Below are 25,523 nucleotides of genomic sequence, written 5' to 3'. Positions count from 1 at the left end.
GACGGTATGTGGAGAAGCTCTTCTGTGGTTAAACATTCATAGTTGGAGGCTGCTAGCTCCTAAACCCCCGTGCCTCTTGTTCCCTCCTCCACACAGTGTGGAGCTCATGTGGTTTTGATTTATCTCATACTAGTGACAGATTGTAGGATAAGGAGTTGCACTCTGAAAGTTAGATTATAAAAATAAGGCACCAAATAGGTTACATTTTTAAGGGGAACAAACTATGCAGAACGTGACACCAACTCAACAGCAAATAATATTACAACTCCTGGGGGACTCAGGAAGGCCATTCACCATGGTTCACGGTACCCTGCCTCACTGATATCAACAAAAGGAGCAAGGGTATCATGGTGTGAAACAAGCATCACTGACCACACCCCTTACTTCGGTGACAATACCAGGCCTCTCTGTCATACTTTTTAATCTGAGATTGGTTACCACTGAATGGTGCCTCATGAGCTGTAGGAGGACTTTAAGACGGCCCCCAGGGACAAACTGACTTCAGCTTTGAAAGAAACTTAGCAGTCCCTGCACTGCATCCCCCAATTGAAGACGACCACTTTGGCTGCTCAGCTGTTGTGGGGTCGGTACAATGTAGGGCACACCATCACTAAGTCACTGGCAGCAGCGGATCACAGAGCTTTGAACAACCAAGTTTCTCCGTTGCAAATGGCTTGTAATTAAGGCTCCCTATAATCGTTTTTTACAGATAAATACAGACAGAAAACGTTTGTTTTCTTGTCTGTATTTATTTTTTAATGTGGAAAAAAACGGAAATTGGTTTGCTTTTTGAGTAATTCTAAATACTGTCTGCTGACTGCCAGGTCAATAGCTGTGTGGATTAATAGGTAAAGAGGTTAAAAAAGAAAGGAATTTTAGTAAAGAGGATTTAACAGCAGTAGATGCACAAGGTTGATACTGAAATTTGCATATTTTCATATAAGTGCATTGATTTATCTTCTGCAGATGTTCACAGCACTGAAACCTGCCACGCATTCAAACTTGAGTGCATATTTATTGGTTAAATAAATGTAGAAATATACTAATTTCAGCTTCATTTCGCCACAAAAGCCAAAATAAATATGGATAAATACAGATAAAATAATCAAAAAATAAGTATGGATAAATACAGACGGAAATGTTAAAAAAACTAAATACCATAAAACCGGGAGCCCTACTTGTACTACACAAAGGAGGAGCCAGCAGCACCTTTTGCCAGTCACTCTATACAGGTGATAATACAGGATGGGCTGTGCCTATGAGATCAATTGAAATACAGTGCAGTGAGGCAAGCTAGATTTCAATCCAATTACGGAGCAATAGAAATGCAATAAAAGGATAAAATGTAAACGCTCATAAAAATAAAATGCTACGAAACAGATCTGCAGCGGAAGGTCCCCAAGACATATTTATGAATGCGCTGCTGAAACAATTGCCTAGTTATCGTCTGTAAGGGCCCCCTAATGAGGGCAGTGTGCTCATTAAAGTGCACATCCATTTAGATCTGCCCATCATATTTTATAAGCTTTCAAACCAAATGGAAAAAAAGTGGCAGGTCATCAATAACTCTCCTGCAATTTCTCACTTCAGGCTGGAAAGGGCAGTATAAAAAAATGTTTCTTTCAGTGTTGCCATATTAAGAGCGTGCTAAAGGAATCCTGATAAACCAAGGAAAAAGGTCAATTCAGCCATTTTCTCGTACTTAGTATGAAGGTGTTAACCTACAGGCTTCGCCAAAAAGTAACTCGTGAGCTACTGGTAGCCTTCCAGCGACTTGGAAGCAACGCTCCCTACTAAAGCAGCACAACCTACTAAATTAGAAGCTTTTCATTGGTTGAAATAATATAAGTATCCTAAAACCGAAACGCGTGTATTCAAGACAAAAACGTATGTATTTTCAGAACTCATATGCTGATGTTTGGAGAAAAATGGTGGAATTCCCAAAATATATTTGAACCTTAACTCACGTAGCATATTTGAGAATTATTACTCATATTATTAACTTGGTGTCAAAGGCACTGCAGCTATGGCTGCCATGTATTACCCCAGTAAAGGCATTCCAAATTAATAGAGCCTTTTTTACATCATTGCAGGCACCCCGGGCGGTTGCACTGTGGTGATAACTAGTGGTAATTTTGCATAAGGTAACCACTAGTGTAAATTTGGACTATCACAGCACTAGTAATATTAGTAGCTTGGAAAGGTTTTCATTGAGCATAAGTAGACCATCTTATAGAAAAGGCTGGAGACCCCTTACCTAGAATGTGATGTACTGGGAGCCATGCATACAGTTTTCAAAACAACACCATTGACTCTAAGTTGCCTTTTTTCTGAAAGACCCTGGCCAACATTACTCTGAACAGTCTACAAAATATTTTTGAAGAACCTGCCATACTACCTCCAGGCGGTTTACTATCCTATATCTGCCCTAACAGGTGGTCAGAGAAACCCCTGAAACAGGAGTCATCTGATTTTAGAATCCCTAAAGCTAGAAGAAGCAAAACATTTTAACAGGTCTTACGATGCCTGGTTCCCAGATCATGGAACTCCCTGCCTAATCACACGGGATGGAATACCGATCTCCTAGCATTCCGAAAGGTTCTTCAGATACCTCTATGGTAAATCTGTGGTTTATTGTGTCTCTTGTTTCTTCCTCCCTCCTGACTTTGTATTTTATTTTGTGATTTATGTTACTAGCTTGTTAGTTCTCACTTTCATGCTCTTCTCTTCAGCTCTTTTTCTTCTGTTTTTCTCAGCACCACTGTTTGTTTGATAAATGATATTTATTTTACCTGCAAAGCCCTCTGATACCCCTACATCAAGGGTTACTTTACTCTCAATAAATATGTAAAATAAACAATTATACCAAATCGCTCTAATAATGCATCACCTCTACTCCTGCATGCTCGAGGTTCTCATGGTTTTATAGGGCTCCAGGTGTTACCCATTCCTCCTGCTGCATTCTGGATTTATCCCATTTATCCTCCAGTCTGATATCAGTTCATATTTGTATTGGAATTTCTAAGTGTAAAAAAAGAACCTTAACTTGCATTGTAAGTCAGACAGCTGCACACTACCAAATGCTACATTTTGATTGGCTCCTAGCTGGTAGATATCCACCCAGGAGACCCATAGGTAGCACATCAGACAAGCCTCATTACAGCATCAACATTCATATAGCTATGCCTTCTTCATCTAAATGCTGCCTGTGAAGATCACACAGTTCTAATAAAGAGTTAAATGTTCACCTAGCTCTCAGCATTTCTCTTGGCACTGGTAGACATGAGGATGGAGAAAACAGCTTAAATATCATTCACTTTCCTGTGCAGAAGACTTAATATGTACATGAAAATGCTTCTTATCTCTGCTGTAACAAGTCCCTAAAATAAATGAGTCCCCAAAAAGATTACTTTCCATTTGGTATTATTATATATTTAAATTGTTCCAAGAATGTGAAAATTGTGTAGCACATGACAGGTTAAGTGGGTTCTAAAATAGCAGCCCCATTTTTTTTTTTTTTTGCAGAATGTTATATAGCGCGAACTTGACCCGAATCCAATCAGGTATCAGAGCGCTTTACATAGCACCAGTTACGTTACATGAGGAGACGCATTCATTTTTTGTTAGGCATGGGGAGATGAAGTGATTTGCCCAGAATCACAGGATGTTCAGCGTCATTACCGAGACTCAAACCCAGTTCCCCAGGTCTGAGGTCGAGCGCCCTAGCCGTTAGGCCAACTTCTCTCCCCTCATTGTGCTTTCTGATTTACAATGTTAGTTATTTTAAAACATGTTTTCATGAATGATCTGTGACTGTAGTTGTTTATCAGTGATACAGACTGACATCTTTTATAGAGTAAGGAAAATGTTCCTTACCCTGTAAGCATCTGTTTGTGGTAGATAGTGTTGTATATTCACATGCTATAAATATTCCTACAATCTAATGTTGGGCTCAGACGTGTACAACTTGTTTTTCTCCAAAGAAGTCTTTCGAGTCACAAGGTATAGTGTCTCTTCCGATGACTGGTATTGCACATGAGCATCAGCTCCATCGTTACATTGTTTTACTGCACGGTGGGTGAAGATGGAGATGGAACATAGAAGTGATAGAAAATGGTCATTTAAGTGAATGTTGAAAAGGAAAGTAAAGCAAAACATCTGCAAAAACAAAAGGCTTCCGGGAAGGCAAGTGAATGTGAATCTACAGCGCTACATGCCACAAACAGATCCTTACAGGGTAACATTTTCAATTCTTGGCATGTGGAGCTGTAGATAAACATGCTCTGCATAGTCTATAAAGCAGTTCTCCCCTAACGGAGGTTAGCCAGAGGATGTTGCAGAGTAGTGTTTGGAGAGTATGTGTGGTGTGGACCAAGTAGCTTTTCTACAGATATCAGCTATTGGAATGTTATTAAGAAAGGCCATGGAGGCTGCCTTCTTGCGCTTAGAATGCGGCCTAGGGTGTGCAGGGAACTGTCTTTTGGCCTTGGCATAGCATGTCTGAATGCACTTGACTAGCCAGCGAGCGACCCCTGCTTTTGAAATGGCAATGCCTTTGCGTGGTTTAGCAAATGTGACAAATAACTGTTTTGTTTTACTAAATGTTTTTTTCCTGTCAATGTACTACATGGGGTCCCTCTTAAGATATCAAGTGTGTGAAGGGCTTTCTCCGCTACTTAGTCTGGGTGTGAGAAGATCACTGGGAGCTCAATTATCTGGTTGAGGTAGAAAGGGGAGACCACCTTAGGCAGAAACTTTGGGCTGGTCCTATGAGCTACCTTGCCAGCGTGAACCTTAAAAAAATCTCTTCCAGCGTGAGAGCTTGGATCTCACTCACACGCCAGAGGGAAGCAACTGCATCTGGAAACACTACCTTCCATGACAGAAACTGGAAAGGGCAAGTATAAAGGGGCTCAAAACGGGATCCATGAGCCTTGTGAGGATTGCATTGAGGTTCCAGGGTGGGGCTGGGGGTAACAACCCACTGCAGCTCCTCCATAAAATCCCTAATGACGGGGACTCTGAATAATTAAACTTGTTCCCTGTTCCGTAGGTATACTGCAACTGTAGCTAAACACAAACAAATGGAAGTGTGAGTCAGACCTGAGCGATGCAACTAAAACAGGCTTGAGGGTTGTGATGTGTTTGGGTAGGCTGTAGTGGACAAACCTCTTCCACTTTGCAACATAGCAGGCTCTAGTAGTGAGACAGCAAGCCTCTTTGAGACTATTGAGATAGCTAAACTCTAGGACCTCAGGAGCCAAATGACTAGGTTGAGCTGCTTGGGATTGGGGTCTCTAATTGTGTCCTGGTTTTGAGTGAGAATATCCGGCTGGTTTGGAAGCTTCTTGTGAAGTACTACAGACATCTCTAAAAGGGTTGTAAACTGGGGTTGTCTAATCTATGTGAGATTCACCAGGACGAGGGTGAGGGACGTGTGCCGTAGCCTCTGGACCACAAATGGAAGAAGCAGAAACGTGTAGGCAAATATCCCTGATTAGTTCACCTACAGTGCATTGCCCATGGACTGTGGGTGCAGAAACCTGGAGGCGAAGCTTGGGCATTTTGTGTTTTTGCCAGTTGTTAACAGATTTACGTTGGGTACGCCCGACTTTGGAAGTTTGAGAGCAGGACCTGAGGATGGAGTTCCCACTTGTGGACTTGTTGCTGCAACTTCCTGAGCAGGACTACAAAGTTGCTGTCCACTCTCGAAAGGTACCTCGTTAGCAGATGTACCTTGTGGTGGATTGCTCAACGCCAAATGTTCTGCGGTAACGCAGAGAGCTGAGGAAAATATGTGCACCCCTGTTTCTGAAGGTAACACATAGCAGTTATGTTGTCTGTTTTGCCAAGACTGTTATGTGAAATGCATAGCAGAGAAAAGCTTTGAAAGCCAGTTGGACTGCATGCAATTCCAGAAATTTGATGGAAGTGAAATGTCAAATGTCTACTGCAGAGTTTTGTAAGAAACTGAAGACCTAGCTCTTCGTTTAAGCACCTTGGGCACCGCACACGTACCTCAATGCTTAGATACCCTCTCAGGTGATTAGTGCACTATACAAATCAAGATAACATAGCAGAGTACTAAGTGAAACATGAATGTTCAGTGATTCAGATTATTGCGAGATAGTTCAGTCGGTCAACAACCGACTTCACAGAGGTATATCGCGTTTGTCACAGGTTCTAATCCCAGTGAGAAAACTGCGAGAAAATGCACCTTTTTCAGAGGTCTCTTTGCATTCATGCAAGTTACAGATTCCAATTACAAAGAGACACCTCTGTGGGTTCATGCACCTAATGCAGAGATTGTATGTAAATTGTCACAGACTATAGAGTGCTCAACTACAATTGTAAATTGTTGGTTTTAGTCATGGACAATAGAGTGCGTAAATGCAATGGCCTGCATGTGATCTGTATTTCACAAGCTCCATTCCTAATGAAATAGCTACCTTCCAATGGTGCACTGACAGTATGAGCTATTTACCAGAAAGGTAATGGGGTTAGTAATGAAAACATAACACAAATTGAAACAATTGCTACTAAAATGGACCAATGTCCCGTCCCCAGCAAGACCAACTCAAGCTCTTTCTACAGTTAACATGATTTTGCAGTAAAAACATCTGTTTTCATTTATGATTGTTATAAAACAACCATAATGTTTCACATTTCAATAAAAGAAGTAATCAATTATTTATCAGAGCTTGTAAATCAATTAGACAGTGGGTGTGAAAAGTGGGTTGCTTTGAGGACAAGTAGTTTTCCGTAGCTTTTTATTCCAGGGATATGTTTATTTTGCAAATATGTCCATACCCTGTATATACAGGCATGAACGCAAAGGATTGGTTAAGTAAAACGCTGTTTTTAGTCATGACTGTATCAGCAGAGGAGGGAATAACTAGCCTTTGAACAAAAAAGATATGCATGTCTGGCTTTAAAAACACCACACATAGAAACCAGAAAGGGCAAGATTTATGAAAACATAATATGGGCATGAACCCTCCAAACTGTACTGTGATCAAGAGATAGCTCATGAAAAGAGTGTGGGTTGTAGTTCATCCTTTCCTGTCATGTTGTCTCTGAAAAAGAAAAAGGCTAAAGAATACCAGCTTACCACTAAAATGCCTTAAGTGCCTTAATGTTACAACTTTTACTGTTTCAGTTCACAGTACAAATGGCTCAGTAAACGAAACCCTCTATTTTGCACCAAATCAGTGTCAATAAAAAGGAGGTGAGCACTTGGTCCTAAAACATAATTCACAGAGAAGCAATCTAAAGGTATGATGCATCAATCGCCGAGAAGCCATTAACTTTATTTCATATGGCCATGAGAGACGTCATCTCCATTGGGTTTCACAACGCGCAAAGGACTGGACTTAAATATTGCAAAGTTGCAGGACTAGTTTGTTACTGAGTGTTGCATATCACCATGACGTCCAATGGTATTTCAAGGGTGCTGTATACAAATACCTAACACTAATGGACTCGCTGCTGGCCTGAACACACTCCTACACTCCCACAGCGCTAACAATCCCCCTTTCACCTACACTCCTTGGCTTTGCAATGGAGGGATATCTTGCTCTGGAATGAACCCTACTGAGCATGCTTTTAAAAGAATATTCCAGTGAGCTCTGGTGCAGGCCTAGAAACAATTTGTAGTCTACAGCAGGGGTTCCTAACCTGTGGTCTAGGGACTGCTGGGGTCCTCAACACCTGGTCATGAGGTCAATGACTGCTTAGAAAATTAAATAATAGTGACTGATTAATAAAGTGTATATAAATAAAGAAGCAAAATGTAAAATTGAACATTTTAAAACATTCCATAAATGTGGAGGAATCTGAAATCGGAATTGGAGCCAAAAAATTAAGTTAGTGTCCTCAGATTGATTTGTTGGAGTAGTGCAAATGTATCAAACAGACTACAGTATGAAAGTTGGGTGGCTTCAGTTGAAATGTCTCAACCATCCCAGTAAAATGAAAATATTCATTTTTTATTTTTGTGTGATAATTAAAAAAAACAATTTCAACATTTGCGTATTTGTTCGCTGAATGGTTGTTTCAGTATTTTTATGGACTATTTTGAGGTTCAAATCAGCAAAGCTGCTTAAGCCTGGGTCTCTGGCTTCCAGTAATACCTTAGTGGTGGCCCCTGGATTTCAATAATAGTCAGGGTCCCCGTATTCCATTAATCATTAAGTGAGGGTCCACAGAAGCCAAAAGGTTAAGAACCACTGGTCTATAGCACTGAAAATCCTATTCCTGAGGGTCAGGCATTAGTCAGGCCAAATGGAGATGAGCCCAATCTCATTTCCAAGTACTGTGATAAAATGGAGGGAGCTGAAAAACTAGAGGAGCTCACCCGAAGTGAACCAAGGTCAGGAATGCATAGGACACCTGGCCCAGATAATGCATGCAACTCTTGACAGAGTTTTAGGGCTGGTTCTCTTAGCATATACTTCCAAAGGCTTCACAAAACGCATGGCTAATAGGGAGAGCAAGGTCGCACTCATATCTCAAGGGTATTCCATAGAAACATAAAACTAACAGCAGTCCAAAGGTTATGGGTGCATAAAACCTGGTCTCCACCTGGAAGAAATCTAGATCTTTAACTTGTGAAATATGATTGAAATGGTGTAGCGGAAGTGGAGATGCTGAAACATAGCTTTTCCATAAAAGTGTAGGGGATTTGGGATAGGAGATTGCTTAGAGCAACAGTAGGTTTTTGAGAACACATCCTAATGGGACATTTCTATGATAGTAGGCATATTCTACCCTTTTTGATTGATGACGAAGTTAATACTACATTTTGAAAGTTGCTCAGTGATCATCAAACTGGAGGTGGGAGAAAATAATGGTTAGTTAGTTTTGGCTAAATAGATAGGTGGCTTAGTTCAGTGTTTTTTTTTAAACCTGAGTTAGCATTATGTCAACCTCCCTTTCTCTTTCCCCGATGTATTTCATTAAAGCTGGGGCGCAACTATCAATAGTGCAGCAGGTGAAGTGGCACCAGGGCCCATTGGCCTTAAGGGGCACAATTAACAAGTATGGCAGTGTTTCAATAATCAGTTAGCGGGCAGGGGCTCCCATTTCCCTTGTTTGCACCACGGCCAATGGCACATTTGCTACGCCACTGCATCCATGAAGATCGTGATTTACTGAAAGTTTAATAATTGTGCAGTTTGATATCATTAAACTTGAAGCCCATTTCCAGGGACACATAAGGGAAAATACATGGTCACACTTGGAGTGAAGTGTTTTATTCGTTAGTAATTCTGTGCCTTATCTCATTGAATTGATAACAGCGACTGAAAACTAAATGTCAGTCTGCCATTAGGGCAAGTTCAAGAAATACAATATAGATTTCCCCGTTTCTGTACACAGTTGTCTGCGTAAACACATTAAAGACAAACTCAAGGGAATATGGATAAGTAATGAGGAGGTTGAAGACTTAAGTCTTGGGGTAACCTTGAGAGGAAGAAGACCCAGAACATTTGGTTTAATTAAAGCTGTGGTTGGAGGCTTGCGAAGATGAATAGTGATGGTCACCAGTGAAGAACAACCTGCGGTGTTTCCAATTAAGCTTTTAACATTTTGACATCCCACTTTACAGATTATTCTTTGTTTCACTCGTGCCTGTTCTCATTTTTTTCTCCGAAGGCAACCAGATCTGTATCATATGATGCCCCAATGCAAGCCATCATTGTACATGCCGGCCTAGCTCTCGCGTCACCGTAGCAGGTGAAAATATGCTGATATGGGGGTGGGGGACATTGGGAATAAAGTGTCTAGTGCATATACTTCTCTTCTAAAAACCCTAAATTTAGCTCTCCTGCCTCCTTTTATGTTTAAAAGAAAAAAGTTCCGTACATGTGGCATCCTTGTATGAATAATATGGAAAGTACTGCTGTTCCTCTTTTAAGTCTGAAAAAAGGGAACACAGTGGATTTCCATTCTACTGGGTGATGATTAGAAAGAGAGGACTATAAGGTTGGCACCAGGCAGTCTATGGTTACCTTCACATAACTCATATGTGTGAATCGATAAACTTGCCAAGAGGCAGTTATTGTGGTTTTTCAGATTAATATTTTAATGCCAAAACCTGTTCGTGGTCACTGTAGATCAGCCCACTGCTGTTCGTTTACTCAGTCTTGAGAAACGTAAGTTGACCGCATAAGAAAGAAAATTGGAAACAGGCCTACGGTGGCCGAGGGAGTACTAAAACAGTATACAGTGACTGAATTATGTGGTGAGGTAATACTCCATAGTGCTGTTTTAGGAGCTTTACTGTTCAAACCAATGGGAACCATTTCATAGGAATAAGACGACTAGGCGGTGTTCAAGGCTCTAAGTGAACACAATGAAACAATCACTCACTGAACTTGAAATTTTCATCAATAAAAAGGGGGTGATTAATTAACCCTAACTGGTTGGACATTTGCACTATGTTTTCAATTATAAATGAATGAAACCATGGCAAGTGACTTACATTTTACTTCTGCTGGGGCAAATTTCTCAATATTGTAATAAAAAACAAATGTAATTGAAAAATGCTAAAGTCTACGTAAAATTAAAACCCATATAATAAATGCAAATTTTGCAGTGGGTAGTCATACTTAGACGTTGCAAGCATACAGGTAAAGTAACATAATGTATTGTATTAAGTTAGCTTAACCGTTGATGCCGTAATAACCAGGTTTTATGTGCTAACAATGAAAGGCCTATTTTCCATGATTGAGCTGTTTTGCACTAAATGTTTTTCTCTTTTGCTGCAGATGCTGTAACTTTCCAAAAGCTTTCTGTTAGTGAATAGGCATTTGTTTTGTATTAGACAACTGATAGGGAGGTTCTCACCGGGAGGAGAGGAGACAACAATGATTCACCGGAAGAACTGTCTGAATGGCATACTGTGGACAAAGCATCTTTTCAAGGACTTATTTCTGTGGCCAGTTCTGAAAATGTACAAAACTGGGGGCTTACCTACTCTCAGGAGATTACTGAAATCTTATTAGATGCTGTCAACCGAGAATGGGATACTTGTTTAAATTCATAATTCACTGTATTAATATTAGCATGTGTTCCTAGAATGGTTGATGCATTACTAGAGATCCTTCCCTGGGTTTCCTGAAACCATATCTCACTTTATGGTAGAATACTTTCGAGCCTATTCTTTCCTTATTAGATGTCTGATGATTTATAGTTGAAAATACTTCCCAGCTTAACAATTCTTTTTTTGAAGTGCAAAGGCTTCATGCTTATGCATTTTATTCTCTCATCAGAACTCTTTATTGGGCTTCTGAACTGACACATTATTCCTTTTTTAATCTAATTTAGAGTAGGGGAATTCCTTTATTGAACACACTTGCTGTATTAATATTATTACTATTTTAACAATAATTGTCATCAATGTTGTCTTTTATCTTATTTTTAAATACTGACTATTGGATTATTTGAGTCTGTAATAATGCTGATTGAATACTAAAACTGAAGAATGAAATAAATAGATCTAAACTAAATTGTTAAACAAAACCCTTTACCTCTCACAAATTTTCTTTATTGACTTTACAGATTTAAAAAGAAATGCTGATACTGAAGGGCTGATGTAAAGGATTGCTCCTTTTAACCTGTCTCTGTCGACAAACAAAGGTCCATACGACGAATGGCGAGGGTTATTTAATGATTACATCCGAAGATCAAGATATAGAAAACCTTGCTGTGTCACTTCTAAATACAGGAGAGGAGGTTTGTTGCAGGTATTTGAGGCATGTGAAATCAGCATTTCTTGATTATGCCTGTGCTACAGAGAGCAATAGAATAAATAAGATATAAAGTGTATTATTTCCCAATCAGGTACCTCTTAGATTACAAACTTAACATAACGTTGTTATGGAAAGGATCCCAGATAAAGATGCTTTGAAAATGCATGCATGCTTACAAACATCCATATGTTATTGTTTTGCCCAATAGATGAACCTCTCTGTAAAGCCTCAAACGCAGCTTGAGTTATTATGGAATAATTATTAAAATTCCACGTAAGGGAAAATGAACATATTACATAAGAGGCCAATGCAGTACAACAGGTGAAGGAATAATGAAGAGTGCGGCTGAAAATGCAACCGCATACCAGGAAAATATCCTGAAGTCAGTGATGTGGACAAAAAGAGATGGGTCCAGACATCAAAGGCACAGTCTGATCACCACATTCAAAAACAGGATTGATTCATCTCAAAGGTGGAGGAAACTTAAGTTAGCAAGAGGGAGACAATTCCTAGGAGTCTGAAAGAAATGTAGGCATCACAATAGTAAATGTGGAATCCAACGCATAAGGCTTAAAACACATCTTCCAGTGGGAAAGGGCCTCAGAAAACATGTGTATACCTGTTATGGGGGTAATATCATTACCTAAAAGTTGAGTGGGTTAATACCCAAGTCACAGAACTTAAGTTGTGAGACGAGGAGGCCTTGTTCTAGTAGGAGAAGATGAAATATAGTGGACAATAACATTGCAATATCATTTAAGCTAAACAAGTCTGAGGTTGAATATAGTCACAATTATAGAAGACTGGTAGCTGTTGTAAAAAAAAGTCTCTGGTAATAAGTTTGATGTTTTAGCACAGAGAAGTGGGCTCAAGCCAGGCGTTCTGGTGTTAATAAAAGTTGTCTCTTCCCCTGAGATTTTGGGGTCTCAAACTGTCTAAGTAGACCACCAGTTTTCTTTTTTATAATAGTCAATGGGCAGAAGCACAACTGTGATAAATGGCTGGTAAAGTGAAGGCCACTATGCGGATGAAGGTAAGGCAGTCTATGACAATACAGAGTAACTAAAGCAGGGCAAGAAGAGCAAAGAGGGCAGCCAGGTTGTCTGTCGGGTTTGCAATGGGTTTCGCACTGAACAGTATTCCATCCGTGCGGGAAGTTCGAATGGGTAGGTAGGTGCTCTGTATGAAAAAGAAGAAGATAAAGAGAGTTAAGCGTCCAGAGAAGAAGGTAGAGTGTAGATATATTAGCATCCTGCTGTTGGGCTTAAAGCATTGAGTTTGAGGTGACACATCATGGGGCTGAATAGTCTAATGGCTTCACAGTGGTTGCAGAGGTCCTGCAGATTGGGCTCTGACCTGGGGGATGAGGTGAGCTAGACTTCATGTAAGCCTCCCCTGGGAGCCGAACCTCAGGCAGGCAACTAGACTTCCAATTCCTAGAAACATAGCTGGATTGAGGAAATAGTCCCCCACGTAGAGAGCAGGTAACTGCTTCAACTTTTTGTCTTCCTTTTAGTATTATTCTCTATACCAGCATTCTACCAAGTACAAATTTATATTAACATAGTGACCTCAGGGCGGTTTCATCTTGCCCAGTGTGCTGCAGTATAGTGCACTCACAAGGTGCTAGTCACTACCCCCACAGAGAAGACTCACTAGGAGAAAAACAACTTCAGTTATGGTTTATCCAAGGCATAGCCCTTTATCTTTATTCACACAGCATCACTTCAGTGAGAAAGGAGAGCCACAGTTAAGTCATAATAGTTATGAGAGTACAGTACATGAGATCAGCAAAACAGCTTAAAGATTGTAGAAGTAATAGAGCAATTGCCTCTACTTTCCATTACAGAGCAACACTCCAGAATGCAGATGCCAGAATGCCCCTATTCTTTATCCATCTCCCATGCCATCAACCAAGTGCATCCCGGGGATTACTGCAAGCATACCTTAGTGGCAACATCCCCTCCGTCTCTCGGAGGGATGGGCAATACCTGCAGTTCCATACTAACACATACAATAGGGCACCGCATAGCGCTGTGTCCCTGCCAGGGTACATGTCACCAGGCAAATCCCCCCAATGTGTTCAACTCCAGGCATCCTGGGGTAGGGCAGAAAGGTCCAGGACCACCATCAGGTCAATCCCCACTACCGGCTGCCCAGTGCCCACACAAATCACCACACCTCCACGGGGTCAGCTCAGTAAATCAGTCCAAATTTTGGGTAGCCCCCTTTTCTGCTGCTATCAACTACGCCTACCAGGAGTGGGTGTCTGCTCCAGTATGCTGGATGCTGGTGGGGACACATACAGCCAGCGCCCTCAACTCTCGATGCTTTAAAGCTCCTGCCCCGGCACCTCTGGAGGAAGTCACATAACCTCTTGTAGCAAAAACAGAGGAAGGACTCCCCCACCTTTGCTCCTGCATGTGGGGCGATTAATGGCACCCCTCCACTATTTGAAGGGGGCGCCTGGACATATTTTTGATGTTAGCAACTCTAGGGCCACTATGGCTCGAGTCTGATTCGATCACTAATGAGAATATCAAACTAAATTCTCACCTCTTCCAGAAAAAGGAGAAAGCACCAGAAGGACACCAGAAGCCTGCAAAGAAGAAAAAAAGCACAACGGACTAATCTCCCGTTCATGGAGGAACACCCAATACCAGTGGGTATGGAGTAATGTGAATGTTTAGAAACATTTTTAGGATTGATGAACGTATTGAATAATATACTTGCTTTTGCTGTTGGCTTCTTTTTTTACAGATTTGTCAGTCATTGTCTGTCTCATGCTCGTTTAGCCCACAGGATTATTTTTGTCTTACTATTTTCCGACTTGCTGTTTGGTATGTGTCCTTCTGCCTCTATTTGAATGCATGAGAATCTATTTTACATTTGAAATAAGTTGGCGAGCAGGCATGCAGCGCTGGAGAGGTAGAGACAAAACCATTTGACAAACAGATCATACCAAAAAAATAAAGGAACCTTATTTTTCTGTAGCATCCATTTCTCGAATGTCCTGCCTGGGTACTGCCCACACACTGGCAAAGCCAATACTGATTTTACTCTTTTATGGCATGCAGGTCCCCAATCTGCACTCCATACAAGCATAACACCTATTTACCATTCCAGTACTACTTGCTTTCAGTTTCCAAAAAACATACAGTTGAACTTTTACAGGCAATCCAAGTCCCCAGCTGCCACATTTACATACTGGAAAAATGCTGCCGAAAGGTTAGTCCCCTTAGTGCCTCAGAAACAAGGCTGGTAGTAGCTCAGCCCCAAGATGGGCCCTGGCTCCATTTTTAAGAGAAAGTGCGTTTCTTTTCAACAACATAGCTCAAAAAAGGCGTGGTATGTTAAAAGTGCACTATGTATTCAGGGTACTGAATCTTCGACTGGCTAAAATAACTAGTCAAGGGTGAAGTTACAATGTAATCACTTTAAAAGAGTGTCTGGTGTTGGTAAACAAGTAATGCATCAGTTACTTTGCATTGGTTTCATTTTCTGTAACACCATCATACAAGGAGTTAAACATATGCCATTCCATCTCTGCAGACTGGAGTGACTACAACACACCTCGTGTCAAAGGGACTAAATATAAACATTGTCCCGTGAGCCTTCCGGCGAATACAAGACACTTTGTCCTATGTTCTAGGAAAAACAATCACATATTTTAAAGCGCAGTATGAGGCCAATGAAAGAATCCTATCCCTCAGAAAGATGTGCCTATAATATAATACTATATAGTGATTAATTTGAGCTGGCAGGGGGCACTGGCACTTATTTTTGGGGACCAGCACGTATTATCCCGCATCAGATATTTACTGAGTGCAAGAACACAGATCGGAAAAACAGAGGAAGAGAAACACGGCAAAACTGTCAGAAAGGAAGAAAGCAGGAACAAGCAAAAGTGAGAACAAGTATTTGCAATGCAATAGGTCTTGTATTTTCGAGAGTTTAAGCTATTGGCATTGTACACAACAATACCTTTTATTTATTTGTGTTGATAATTAACACATAAGTAAAGGGCATTGTCATTAACAATGCCAATAGCTCAAACTCTTGTAAATTTTGGGACCAATTTTCCTTCAAAGTACCGGCCGCCATTGTCCCGGGCTGCTTGGAAAGTGAAAGGGCACATGGCGCGCTGAATGTTGCTGGAAAGCTGGTTGTGCCTGCAGTAGCAGAAACTCATTACAGAAGATAGTGCTCACAGACTAAATAAGACATACCGTGTAAAAACAGAAGTAAAAGGGCCAGTCCTCATGGGAGGTTACAAATGAGGACAAGGCTGTACGAAGGAGGGACTAACTAGCCCATTAACGAATCAGAAGCCAGCATTCATTATGGACAATGATACAAGCCAATGAAAAATATGGGCGGAGAGTGGGCGGAGCTTCAAGTTATGTTATGTTATAATGAATTTGTATGGCGCACGTACACCGGATTGGTTTCTTGGCGCTTCTTGGATCGGTGACAGAGATATTATGAGTCAGTGGGTTAGTCGAATGCTTGTTTGAAAAGCCATGTTTTTTGCAGTTTACGGAAGGTCATGATATTTGTACAGCTTTTGATCTCTAGGGGCAAGGAATTCCAGTACCTTGGGCCCAAGAAGGCAAACCTAGATCCACCAAATCGTTTCTGTTTAAAAGAGGGTATTGTTAGAAGGTGCAAGTGAGTGGATCTCAGATTACGATTTGGAATATATCTGGTGATTAATTTGTCAATGAATTTAGGGGTTTTACCATTCAGGGATTTGAATATGATGCAGCCCATCTTAAAGGCGCACCTTTGTGATATGGGGAGCCAATGTAGTTTCCTAAGAAGGGGGGAGATGTGTTGGCGTTTGTTTTCCCGCAAGATCAGCCTAGCTGCTTGGTTCTGTATCAGTTGTAGGCGATAGTTAAGATAGGCTGGGATACCAAAATATAAGGAGTTGGCATAGTCAATATGTGAGATCACCATGGCAAGAATAGCTTGTAATTTTGCCTCCTGTGTTACAAACCGGCTAATTTTCTTTATTTTTCTCAGTTGGAAAAAGCATGTAGATGATACTGATCCTATTTGGGTTTTCATGGAGAGATCATTACAGATAGTAACTCCTAGAGTTTTGGCATGCTTGGAGGGGCTCGGTGGTTGTCCCAGTTCGTTTGGCCAGAAGTTGGGGCTCCAATGATTTAGTGAGCCGCCCGTGAGGATCAGTTCAGTTTTGTCTGGATTTAATTTCAATTGGTTGCTGTTCATCCAGTCACGGATGAACAGCATGGTTGTTTGAAATTCAAGAATGGAGCCTGGAGAGTCATTGATAGGAAATATCAATTGAAAATCATCTGCGTAGTTAAAAGTCTGAATATGTTTTTATTTTAATGCATGGATCAGGGGGAGAAGATACAAATTAAAAAGATGAGGGGATAGAGAGGATCCCTGGGGAACTCCGCGGGTATTTTTAATCATGGGGGTTGAGAAACCGCCAAGGTATACAGCCTGTGATCGATCTGTTAAGAAGGATCTAATCCACTCAAGAGCAGTTCCTTTGATACCCGCATCTCTGACACGGTCGATCAAGATGTTATAGTCGACCGTGTCAAAGGCTGCAGAGAGATCCAGCAGTACCAATGCTTGGGGGAGACCCTTATCAGCCTTTTCTCTCAGGGTGTCCAGCACAGATAGTACTACTGACTCTGTGGAGTGGGCTGGGCGGAAACCTGCTTGATGGGCGTCCAGATATTCAGACTGCTCCAGGAATGCAGACAGATTTTTGGCTACATGTGCTTCCAGCACTTTGGCCAGGTAAGGGAGCAGCGAGATCGGGCGATAATTAGTTAATGTTTTAGGATCTGCTCCTGGCTTTTTTAGGAGAGGAATGACAACCGCTTCCTTAAAGGTCTCTGTTACCTGACCCTGAGCTATTGACTTGTTTAGGAGAGCCATGGCTGGTCCAGGGCAGATGGTAAATGCTTCCTTTAAGATCCAAGGGGGACAGTGGTCCCTTGGGGACCCAGACTTGACTTTAGCCAATAGGTCATTGAAATTTTCCAGATTTATTGTAGGAAATTGTTCCAGCTTGTGTGGGTTCGTAGGTTTTTTTGGGGTATGCAGGACTTGGACAGTGGGGGATATTTGATTTAATGGTTTTGATTTTTTCAATAAAGAAATTATTTAAAGAATCACATAGGGACTGGGAAGGAGTGGGTTTAATCGTTACTCTGTCTGGATTGGATAGTTCATTAATGATTGAGAAAATGTCTTTGGATCGATTAATGGAGTTAATGATTTTGGAGGGAAAATATTCAGATTTGGAAGCCAGTATAGCTTTTTTATACGATCCCCGTGCGTTTAAGTACGTGCTTTTGTCGTCGGGTAGGTATTTGTTTCTCCACTTCCTATCCGCATGCCGCAGGGCAAGCTTTAAGTTCTTTAATTCGGCGGAAAACCATTTCTGGGCCTCATGGCGACGGCTGTGTAAGGTTTTATTAAGGGGCGCATATTTATTACTGGCTGTCAGCAGCCAGTTTGTAAGGACATTCTCACTAAGTTCAATGGAGGGTTGATCCATAGGGGCGGTGTTGGCCAGTGACTCCAGAAAGGGATCTTTGTCAATGGTCCTCCAGCTCCTGCGTGCTTCAAGATCGAGTGGCGTCATTTTGGTCGAGGTGGGAATATTTATAACAAATTTGACGAGATAGTGGTCAGACCAGATGCAGGGTATGGCTTCTACGTTTGTTAAGGACAAGTTGCAGGACCATACCTGGTCGAGCGTATGCCCTTTGATATGTGTGGCAGACGAGACATGCTGACTTAGGTTCAGTCCGGTAAGTAGATCCGTAAGTTCCGCTGAGTGTGGTCCCTCTGCTGGGTCGTTGGCCCAGTAGTTGAAGTCCCCGGCCATCAATACTTTTGCATGGTTTGTTACCAATTGAGTCATTTGTTCACTCAATAGTTTAGGGAACTGGGGCATATTCTGAGGTGGTCTATAAAGTAGCACCACAGCTAAGGGGGTGAGTGGGGACTCTAATTTCAGAACTAGATTATCTGTTTGCGGTATATCTAGAGAGGTAAGTGTGGTGAATTTAAGGTCTTGGTGTATAATGGCTGCTACTCCTCCTCCCTTTTTTCCCTGAGGGCGATTGACTTGAGTCCATGCTCGAATACAGCATGCCTCCCAGAGCAGCTCATGCACTGTCCAGTCTCAACCTACCTAAAAAGGGACAAGGAGAGTCGGTATTCGGCGCACCGATATTTAATTGCACCACCCTCTGGGCTCTGAGCAGAGCTTTGGGCACCAGCACCCTTTCTTTCACACACTAATCACTGCCTTAACATAATAAAATCATAACACAATGCTTGCCTAAATTGTTCTGGTAACCAATCCTTTCTAACCTGTCCAACAGATTGAAGATTTAGGCTTTAGTTTAATGTATCAGGCAGGCTGTTTTGGGAATATCATTTATTATCATTCAGCAATTGTCTACTTGATTGTTGCCATACTATGAAACAGCAAAGATTAGTGGGCTAGAGGTTTTTTGGCATTTGCAGCAAATGGAATACAACGTGTCTTTCCTGTTGCAGCCCAGATGTGTAATAAATAATCCACCACTCCACCTGCCAAAATGGGTTAAAGGACTGGAGAACCTAAGTTATTTAGTTGGCGGCCCGTATGTGGGTAAGGAGACTAGAGGTTGCAAACCATGAACAGGGACAGTGCATAGGGGGAAGAGACTTCAATGACAGCCAGATGAAACAGGAAATAGAATACCTTAGTAGAGTTCTGGATAAGTAAGATGGACTAAAACAGTGAAGCTAACAGATAAAGGAATAGAAAGGCAGTTATATTTGAGGGGACTCTGTGTAGTCTCTCCATCCGGTAAAGGATTGAGAATGTGCATTACTTGCCAGGAAGATTTCAGATTCAGTGTACAGGATTCAAATTTTAAAGCTCTTCGGGGGAAGAACTACTGGGTGAACTGATATTTATTATGGCACTGTGGGTGGCAGCCAGTGGCATTTTGGGGAACCTCGGCACAGGACCATGGCCATTCTCATCAGGCTGTCATTGTGGGAGTAGGATGCACACCTCGTATTTCATACTTTAATGCTTTAAGACACTTGTCCGGTTTTTTCTCAGAATGCGTGCAGATTGCTATTTAGTGCCATGCCCAAGTCGCACTAGGGTAATCAACTAAAATAAAATGGGGCGTCATCTCGCCCCAAGCAAATGCACAGCTAATTTTGCCTCATTGGCAGTAATATATCCATCCGTAATAATCAATTCTAATCAGAGTGCTCCTTGTCTTCCAATTTATGTCGCTTTTCTCCAACTTTTTTCTTGCAAATCCACACGCGAAGTGTATATGCCATTTTCAAGTTTCTACTGTTCCAACTGTGTCATCAGACCTTTTGCAAGAACATGACTGAAGAATAATTCATTTCAGGCAGCGTTTATTCGATAACAAATACCCAATGCATTTCGGGCTCAGCGCCCTTCTTCGGGGGGTCGCTTTCAACAACAAACTACCCTCTCATCCATATACCTGCCATTTGATGTTAAAAACCAACCGACATCGCTGTTTCTGTCGTCTCAACAGCGATGTCGGAGAAAAGCGACATAAATTGGAAGACAAGGAGCACTTTGATTAGAATTGATTATTATGGATGGATATATTACTGCCAATGAGGCAAAATTAGCTGTGCATTTGCTTGGGGCGAGATGACGCCCCATTTTATTTTAGCATTCTTATCAGGCCCCACCATTTTCAGCTATAATTCCTATGACTATCTCCCTGTTCTGGCACTGCCCTTCTCCTGTCAGTGGCCACTATTGAAATCACTAGCCACCATCAATCAGTAGCCACCTCTGTAATAACTGCCAACTTCCGATGACTAGCCACCTCTCCTGCTCCGCACATCACTCCCATCACTGAAGAACTCCAATCACTTGTCACCTTCCTATGTTATCGCACTAGTCACCTTTACAGTCGCTATCCTTCTGCCATCCCTACCTATGTTCTATAACAAACGCCACCTTCCCTGTCTCTTGTGCACCTTTATAGCATGATCAGAGTGCCTGGCACCTCTGGAAACCAACTGAGGGCTGGGCAATGTCTGTTTAATACCTACTGTCTCCTCACATTCCTTACCAGGCCTTCAGAGAAAAGTGAAGTGAACTTGTTTCTCTTAATGTCCATTAACTCTTCGTGATATTGTCTAGTCACTCCTGAACTGTAATGTGTGAACATTGTGTCAATCTTTCACCCCACCTCTTCCTCATTACCTACTCTCCCTCATTTCCCCTACACCAGCAATGCATGCGATGCCCACTCCAAGGAGAACAATTCTCTTTAAAGAGGAAAAGTCCATAACACGAAGAATCACACATTACACAGCTGACTTTTGAAAACTGCAAATTTCAATATTTTTAAGAAGATAGTCAGACATCTCACTAACAATGTGGCCATTCAACCAAGAGCAAGGAGTTCACCCAAAGCCCACTCTACTTAATGTATGTGGATAACAGGTCTTTGACAACAGGCAACTAAAGCTGTCTTTAGGTAAGACCTAAAAACTGGGACTGTCTTGGGAATTCAAGGATGGCTAGCTTCTAGGCTACCTTTCCATCATCCCCATCCCTTGAGAGAATATAGCTGCATAAAGGTGTTGGTATTATTTGAGAATTTAAATGGAAACCTCTGCTGGGTAACCTTTTAAGTCCACACTACAGAAAGAGTGGATTTGTAAGAACATTGCCACTACACCAAAGTCCCAACAAAATGATTTCATGGTGCACAGTGATCACAAGCCTATCTGTTGCTAACAGAAACAAAAATAATGTCATTAGGATGCACATACAGAGATAAGTTTTAACTTAATACTTTGGTACAGATGGCACTGTAGTTATTTTTTGCTCAGTGGTTCGGGTTTCAATAACGCTGAATCCCCTGTGCCATTATTCTAGCTAGCTATGCTGGTGAACAACAGGGAAAGTTAAAGCGAAAAAAGAATGAATGTGGACCAGCGATGCCAGTGTGCTGAGATTTTTTCGTGAAGCATTTCCCCAGAACTTTACTCAAAATGAGCTACATCTGTTATTTACTGACCAATCAACTAAATAGTAAAATAGTCTCTTATGTCTGAGGACCACATTAAACATCAGCAGTAACGAAATGGATCCATCTGGCAAGGAAAAATGGAACACTGAGCGCCTCTGTAGTTGGGGAGGACAGTGCTTTGGAGACATCGGGAGCAGTGGCAGGAGGATAATACATACGTTAAAAAGGCTGATGAATCAGGAAAAAATGCTGGAAACTTCAGGAACATAAATGGACCTTCAACGCAGCCAGGAAACATAGTTGCCAAGTGTTGACATAGAGGGCTTCTTTTATAATGTTTGAAAACAAGGAGCATGATAGTGGGATCCCAGGAATTGTACATGCAAAGATAAGACACTAATTCTATCGCACATGGGCATAATCGCTAATAAAGGGCTTTCCAGTAGATGATTGTGCCATTTTTGTAACAATGTTCTATGGGATGGAGCCTGTCAAAAGGCAAAACAAGGATAAGCATACCACATCTACCTAAGTTCCAAGATAATTTAGTTTAGATAAGACCACAGATGGTTGGTGAGAGCAGGCATGTTTGGTGAATGCATGACATTATGTCACCCTTCAATCTCCAGGTCTGCCTCGTCAACCTGAGGATAAAAAGATTAAGGCATGGATGTAGTGAGGATGAGTGCACTGCATACCTTATTTACAGCAAAACAATGTATTAATAAGAGGTCAAAGAGGTTCTTTCCCCTGACAATCAATCAAAGGGTTTGTAAAGAGCACCCACTCAAGGCGCTGGAGAGGGGAGGGGGGGGGGGGGGTCAGCTCCCGGAAGTTCACGGAGCTCCATCGAAGAGCCAGGTCTTGAGTTCCTTCAAGAACTTGGGGAGTGATGGAGTCTGTCGGAGGTGGAGAGGGAGGGAGTTCCATGCCTTGGCAGCGAGGAGGGAGAAGGAGTGCCCTCCTGATCTGGTCTTCTTGGTGCATGGTACCGTCGCAAGGGAGAGCTGGGCCGAGCAAAGGGATCGTTTTGGGGTGTGTGGAACGTGAGGCGGTGGTTCATGTAGGCAGGTCCTGTGTTGTGATGGGACTTGTGAGCGTGGGTGAGAAGCTTGAAGGTGATTCTTTTCTCGATGGGGACCCAGCGTAGTGTTCGTAGGTGATAGTTGATGTGGCAGTGGCACGGTAGGTTGAGTACTTGTCTGCCTGAGGCGTTCTGGAGTTTGGGGATGAGGTTCTTGTTGATCCCGGCATAGAGAGCTGCCTGTGTAAAATGCAAACACGTATTCAGCATCAGTACTAACTCCTCCTGGGCTCAGGCTCCATATTAGCTTTCAGTAAAAAGTGTGATATGATGGCCGTATCTCTGGAAGGTAGGATTGTCTTCTGGTCTGTTAGTATCTTGCTTGCGATTATCTGGGCGAGGGACCTCTCCTGACAGATGGTCAAGTGGCAGCCAATTTATATTGTATCTTATCTTAGATGGACTTTTTGATTTAACCAATAAGCATCAAGATGGTAGTCTAAGAAACATTCATTTAAAGACAAAAGTACGACAATTCAGACTACACTGTTTTGCCTACTGTTCTTTGTGTGACCTTGAAATTGAGATAACCAGGCACTTGGTCCAGATTGATGTTGCATCAGGTGTTTTGTTTATGTCTATATCTAAATGACTTGACATTTTAACGGTTCTTGGAAAGATGAGGACAGATGACATCTGGATCAAAGGCAGACATGTTGATGATTCTGCAGAAATACAGACAATGTAGTCACGGCTTACTTAAAATAGAGTTGGGCTTTATGCCTTCATGCCTGAATTGTGATGTCATATGGGTTGAAAGAAATATGGGGATTTATCTAATTTTAGAGGCGAATTCATGCTCTCAAAACATTGAGAAATAAAAGTCTATACTTAAATTAATCGCATATGATATGAAATATACATGACACATAAAATGTAACTTAAATAATGTTCCATCATAAAAGAATAATTATATAACATACAAAAGGAAATGCAGTAAGGTTGGTCATGAATTTCTTTCTTTAAGCATTGCATGTTTCAAGCAATAGAATATAAAAAGTTAAAACATATGCATTCCTGCTAGACATTAAAGTGAATAAATGTTTCTCAACTCGAGAGCTACTCAGGTCAGAATGTGCCAGTTGTTGTTAATGTCATTGTTATATATGGCTATCAATGACTGCCACTAGCATGAATAGCATATTATAAATCCGGTTATTCACCACTATGACAGTAATAGTGGGAAAGAAATGTGTTTCCCAATGTAGCTACTTCATAAAGAAATTCAAGTCTGCTCTGATAGGTCTTAGTCAGAGCCTCTGAGTGCAGCACTGGGGAGCAGAGAGCACAGCTTTGGGAGGGGAGGGAAAGTGCAGACGGTGTGCGAGAGTGTGGCAGGCAGATAGATTTTTTTTACATTTGAAATAGGGAGGTGAGGCCATGTTATGTATGGCTCCTTCATTACTTTTATGCGTAGCAACTGAAAGCTGGGGCAGGTGAATCTGGGGTCCAAACATAACATAAAATTGTAGATGGGTAAAAAGTGAATAATGGGGATGGTTTATATCTCTGGGTTCTGTGAGATATAGATACATCAAGCTCAACTCTCATATCTGCTGGATGTGACGCAGCACTCCTTGGTGAAAAGCTCTGCAAACAAAAGGTAATACTCAGGGGCGTAACTCAGGCCCGAGCTGCAGGGGGCCCCCTCCGCACAGTACTCACCCCTGAGCGCTCCGGATTAAATCCGGAGCGGGAGCCCCTCTGAGTATCTTGCAGGGGGGCCCCTTCGACTTTCATTACGCCACTGGTAATACTATGTTTTTATTTCTGACCTTAGACTGCCAAACATAGCTACACACACCCATTTGTTAAAAGTCTTCTTTATTTTAGGGCTCAAAGGGTCATCTGTGTGACTCACCAGTTTCTTAGTTTGTCCATGAACATACATTTTTTTTTTAAACCGAGACGAGTGTAGTGGATGGTTCCTTTTTAGGTCTGAGTTTAAACAGTGCCCCTGTCAGGCAGATCTACTGCTTGCAATACAAATAGAATGGGTTTGATTCGTCTCCTTTCAAACATCAGCTTTCTTCTAAAAGTCTCTTTCAGCCGTTTGCATGAGACTTTTTTCAACAGTGTCTTGGCTCAGCCTAATGACGAATTCCTCTCTCATCGAATGCTACTGGCTGTTTGGTTGTACCCCTGCACCTCCACTCCAGTGCTTTCACTCAACTGCTCAGGGGACTATTTTACAATTTGTTGGCAAATGAAACCCAGAACCATTGCATTCCTTTTGCCTTACAATAATATAGGTACGATGTAAGCACTTAAGATATTATTTTAATGAATAATGTTCCTCTTTTACACCTTGGCAATGTAATTATTTAACAAGAAACAGGGCCTCAGACTCTCAATAATAATCCAGCGTAACCTCGAATTGAACCTATTTGTGAACTCGATTGGGTAATTATATATGGGTGACAATTTTAAATTGTTTTATTTTTCATTACTCAAAAATAGGGCATCGTTTTGAATTTGGGGGGAATTACAATTCGCCCAGTTTCTAAGGGAATCTTTACAAATGGAGTAAATTACTTTGGCTGGAAGATATTCAGCCAATAGATGGTATTCCACTCTGATTTAGAGTTTGCTCCAGAAACTAAAGGATTCTATGTTTCAACTTTAAATGAGCCCCACATACTC

The 25,523-nt window shown here is 41.6% G+C and overlaps 1 protein-coding gene across 1 annotated transcript in view; it reads right to left on the bottom strand.

Moving 5' to 3' along the window:
- The window catches only part of COMMD10 (COMM domain containing 10), an 836,536-nt gene that overhangs the window by 550,329 nt on the left and 260,684 nt on the right, over positions 1–25,523 (bottom strand). The gene's annotated exons all lie outside the window — the stretch shown is intronic.

The sequence above is a fragment of the Triturus cristatus genome, chromosome 2_1, assembly GCF_964204655.1.
Source record: "Triturus cristatus chromosome 2_1, aTriCri1.1, whole genome shotgun sequence".
In the NCBI taxonomy this organism is placed as follows: domain Eukaryota; kingdom Metazoa; phylum Chordata; class Amphibia; order Caudata; family Salamandridae; genus Triturus; species Triturus cristatus.
This window is presented reverse-complemented; position numbering and strand designations above follow the sequence as displayed.